This window comes from Hakea prostrata, chromosome 7 (assembly GCF_041222555.1).
Source record: "Hakea prostrata isolate BN-2017 chromosome 7, UWA_Hpros_2, whole genome shotgun sequence".
In the NCBI taxonomy this organism is placed as follows: Eukaryota; Viridiplantae; Streptophyta; class Magnoliopsida; order Proteales; family Proteaceae; genus Hakea; species Hakea prostrata.
The window spans coordinates 37,393,962-37,399,564 of NC_142606.1; positions in this window are offsets into that span (position 1 = coordinate 37,393,962).

Consider the following 5,603-nt stretch of genomic DNA (forward strand, 5'->3'; position numbering starts at 1 on the left):
ATCCGAAAATCCAAGCCATATCCCAGCCCAAAACTGTTTAGAAAAATAGAGCCCAGACGGATGTCCTTCGAGCCAGACGGACGTCCGTCTATTTTGATAACTCTGTTTCTCAGAAACAACAGAAGGCCAGACGGAATTTCCGTCTGGCAGACGGATGCCCGTCTGAGCCAGTCCAGGCCAGACGGATGACCGTATGGGCAGACGGACGTCCGTCTGGCCCAGATTTGACTATAACGGCTAGTTTAAAGAGAATATCTTCTACAGCTGTTTGTAATAGATACCTTTGAGACGGATGACCGTTTGAGCAGACGGACGTCCGTCTGGAACAAAATCTCGCAAAGATTTTTTATCCGTTGGGGAAATGGGGAAGGTAGTAACTTGGGGTCTATAAAAGCCCAACCACCCCCATTTGAGAATCATCCTTCTCCCCCATCAAGCACATATTCACTCACAAGTGAAAAAGCAAAGTTTTGGTGTTTTTAGCATTATTGCTGTCCTCCCAACTCCGGTTAACTTTGAGGGATATTCCAAAGTTGAAGCTTTCACTGAAGCAAAGTATGGAGTTATTGAAAACCGCTGTAAGTATATTGATTCTTGATTCATTCATTGCATCACTTGCACTCAAAGGGTAAAGGGTTACTCTCTTTTGATAGGTAATATCTAATACTTTTCGTATTGTGAATTGGTTATTTTAATTCTAGTCTAGGTTGATTAGAATTCATAGTATTGGATACTCTTGTCCGTAAATGAAGATTGTATTGGATACTCTTGTCCGTGAACGAAGATTGTAAAGGGTACTCTTGCCCCGAAACGAAGATTGTAAGGGTTTGATTCTCTACCCACTGTATTGAAAGAGATTCGTTAGTGGAAACACTCTCTTGAGGCTAAGAGAGGAGTGGACGTAGACTCGTAGAGTCAAACCACTATAAATTCTGTGTTTGTGATTGCTGTTTTTCATTAGATGTTATCTTGAACTGTCAATTCATTTTGAAATTGCAACTAAACCGGAAAATTGTTATAAACCACTAGGTACAACCTAATCACCCCCCCTCTAGGTTGCACCAACAATGTTGTTTTATACTTTAAGTTTTAAAGTTTTTAAATTTACAATCAAACACTTTAGGTTTTTAAACTACCTTACTTCTACGGTGCTCAGCAGCCACGGCGAGACCAAAGGCGATTAGATCAAAGATGAAGACGATGATCAACAACAGGTTTGAAGCCATGGATACGCAGCAGATTTGTCCGTACCCTATATCTTCACCTGGGCAACAAAGAGAAGAAACCCAGTAGCCAACAACGGAGAAGGATTTCTGGGTACAGGGGAGGAGGAGATAAAAGAGAAGGGATAGCAGCCGACCTAGTAGAAGACAACCGAGAAGGATTTCATTGCAGCCTTTTAATCTCTTCATCATTTGTTTTAATCGAATCGTGGTCACAGTTATGACAAACAGGAACCATTGGCTAGTAAAAATCCATCGCTAGCAAAGATATTCCCAAATTTCACCTGATATTTATTGGAAGACCTAGAGTTTTGATATCACACAATCTGCATACGGATCGGATTAGTTAACATTAAGAGAAACAAAAGAGATCGTTAACATCATGAAGCATGCACAAACAGATTCAACACACTGCCTTGGGCTCCATTAACTTGTTCTTCATTGTTGTATTCAAATCAATCCAAATAGAAGAAATGTGTCACCGTTCGAAAAGAATCATTAGAAGACTAGATCTCAAAGGCGAGATAAGAACTGAAAAGAAGAAAGAAGGCCAAATCTTTGAAATTTCACCTTAGACTGACAAAGCTAAACCAAGCTTTCCAGGTTGCTCAAATTCAGTATTTCGGTTGCTTGGCATCTGTGGTAAATCAGCAATGGAAATTTTAGTGTTAATATTAGTGGGGTCCCACTACAATTTGTGCCATAGGTGGCGGCAAGATGGTTATGTAGTCTAAGATGATTACTCCTCTATTTAATTGAGTCTAATGAGGACTCTACTATTCCCTCGCTAAGATGAGTCTAAGGAAAACCCTAATTAAGGAATTAGGGTTGAGGGAAAACATTATAAATAGAGGGATGGAAAACCAAACAAAAACATATGATTTAGAATACCCTCCCATGCTCTACGAATTCTCCAAGCTAATCCTAAACCTTCATCTTTGTGGTTCATCGATTTGGAAGCATGGAAATAACCTATAGAGTTCACAAGCTCAAAGAAGGGAAAGGGAACGCAAAGAGGCACCTCTAGTGTCTAGATCCATTGCAGAAAATCACTAAGGTAAATGATCTAAAACTCTTCCTTGATTTAGTTTAACATTGGTATCCGAGCCAGTTGGGGTTAGGGTCGCTGGCAACGGCTAGTTTTATGGGTATTGGTTGATAGGATCCATTGACATTAATGAGTGTCGGATTCAATCCTTAACCAATTGTTTGACCTCTACCCAATTTGTGGTATGAAATTGGATGAGTAGTTTTCTTTTCTTTTCCTTGTGTAGAAGGATTTTTTTATGATACAAAAAAAAAAGGAGTTCTTGTTGACCGTTGTGCTTCACGTGAACTTTCGGTGAACTATATTTTTTTATTTAAAAAAGAGAAGGAAAAAGGACGCCTTCCTGTGTCATTCGGCTTTTTAAAGAAGAAAAAAAATATTTGGACTAACGTTCACATTTTCGCAGTTTTTTTTTTTTTTTTTAATAAAAAAAACTGATTTTTCACGTGGGGAATCTTGACGTTTTTTTTTTTTTCCCGTTCTCTTTATGTGAGAAGAGAGAGAGAGAGAGAGAGAGAGAGAGAGAGAGAGAGAGAGAGAGAGAGAGAGAGAGAGAGAGAGAGAGAGAGAGAGAGAGTGTGTGTGTGTGGAGATCGTGGGAGGACTCTGTCTCTGGAGTGAGGTTTAAACCCTTGACCTTGTGGTTATTAACCACAAACTCAAACCATTGTAGTTCTATTAGTACTATGTTTTGTTTTTGAATTAAAAAATTATTAGCCTGGAGTTATTTATGATTGCATATTTCTATGTTTTGTATAAAATATTGTTTTTGTGCAATTTTTGTGATCATTAGCTTTACTGTCATATTAGTTATATTGTTTTAACTTTCTTTGCTATGATGATTATACAAAAATGTATTAGCAATGAAACATTCCCATGGCGGTTTAGACCTTTGATTCGCTCCATTTGGTGGATGCAGAATCAATCTCTTCCACAATAAACCATAAAATTTTTTTTATGGAAGAGATCCTGTTTGGTGTTATCATAATGACACATTTTATGTATGTACGTTAGAGTTAGTATTTGAGAGTGATGCAAAGTGTGGTATATTTAGTAGTGTTGTAGTAAAATTCTTTGAGATGTAATTAAAGGGATGTAATTTTAATTATTTTTTGAAACCATGTAATAGGGTTTCCACCACACTACGCATCACAATCTTGTACTGACTCGATGTGTCATTAGAAGTACCAAACTTTGGGTTCCTCTGGTGGGACCCATGCGCACCCGTATGTATGGGGCAATTATGTGATAGAAGATGTCCATTCATCCGATGTATACTTATTGAAATAATTTAAATTAATTATTCTCAATACATTTTTTGTGGGGTTTGACAGTGAACAATGTTAGATGATTGACACCACAGTATGGATTAAGGATAATTAATTTGGAAAAATTCCAATGAGTGGTGAAAAAAAATATATACTAACTATGTTTTTTTTTTGCATTCTGGATGTATTCTAAATGGCCTCTAAAAATGTGATTGCTGACCTTCTCATGGGTGGGAAACTTCTCGATCATGAAAACTTTGAAAAGTAGCAACAGAAAATCCAGTACCACCTTAATGACCAAGATAGCATGGAGCATCTTACCACGTAAATGATTGTACCGACCAATCCTCCCTTGGGAAAAGAGACTACCCAGTCTCGTAGAGATAAGGATCTGGATGATGCTTGGGTTAAGAAAGACCGAAGTGCGATCCTTTTCATGCTAAGAACCATGCAAGATGACCTACAAGGGGAATATGAGGTTTTCCCTACAACTAAGTCCATGTGGGACGAGGTGAAGCGTGCTTTTGGTGGTACATCCACAACTAGACTGTGAGGTATGATCCTCAAGTTTGAGATGTACCGAATGGACCCCAAGCATAAAAAATGACTGAACACATCAGAAATGTCAAGGAAATGGTTTGCAAATTAAAAGATGTTGGACATGACATTTCTGATGAGCAACAGATCTAGGCCTTGATTAGGACCTTACCTAATTCCTGGACACCAATGAAACAAGTACTTGCTCATCTTGAGAGCATTAAGACGTATGCTGATCTGACCTTGAGATGGAAGTGGAGCGCCTAGAAGTGACCTGCACAACTACTCTTATTGCTCAGGCAAGTAAACATAAGGGCAAATGGCCCAAACGTAAAGGAATTAAAAGAGGGAATCAGCAGGGTACCAGGAACTTGGCACCTAGGGAGGGAATGGTCAAAGCATGGGGGTAAGAAAGACATGGGGTAAGAAATATAACGTGCTACAACTGCCAAAAGAAGGGACACTTTGCTCGTGATTGCACTGAGTCAAAGAAGGTATCATCTTTATCTTTTCCTTGTACCTATGTGAGTACACATGTTTTGGTTGCCTTAACACAATCAGATTGGATTGTTGATACAGGAGCAACCAAGAACGTCACACGGGAAAGAGGCAGTTTCATAAATTATAGCAAAGTGTCATTGGGAGTGCATATAATTTACATGGGAAACGGCGCCAACATTGATGTTCAAGGCATTGGATTAGTCCAACTTAGCTTACGAACGGGCCGCACGTTGATCCTCCATGATGTACTCTTTGCACCAGACATAATGCATAATTTAGTTTTAGTTTCAGCACTTTTAAGTTTTGGATATTCTTTCAATTTTCCAACAGTGCTTTGGATTTGTTAGTTGAAGGGGCCATATGGGGCCACTGCATTCTTGACAATGGATTTTTTAAATTAGATTTGATTCCGGTTATATCAATTCTTCTTCTTTAATTGTTGACAGTAATATAGAATCTGTAAAATGGCATTCTAGATTAGGTCACATTGAGAAGGACAGGATGTCACGGTTAGCTAGAGTCGGCCTATAAGGCTCACTTGCTAAAGTAGACCTGCCCATATGTGAACCTTGTCTGGCTGGAAAGGCTCATCGGAAGCCTTTTGGAAAGGCACCCAGATCAACTCAACCATTAGAGTTAGCACACTCTGACATCTGTGAATCCATGAATGTTAAGGCAAGACATGGAGCCTCCTATTTTCTCACTTTCATAGATGATCATTCGCGATATGGTTACGTTTATTTGATTGCTCACCATCATGAAGCATTAGATTGTTTCAAATGCTTTGTGACAGAGGTTGAGAATCAATTAGGCAAGAATTTAAAAATTTTGTGAACTGACCGTGGATGCAAATATTTATCTGAACAATTTAAAGAATTGTGTGAAGAAAAAGGAATTGTGAGACAATTAACTATTCCTAACACTCCACAACAAAATGGTGTAGCAAAAAGAAGGAATAGAACTCTATTGGACATGGTTAGGTCCATAATGGCGCAACAAAACCTCCCAAATTAGTTTTTGGGGAGA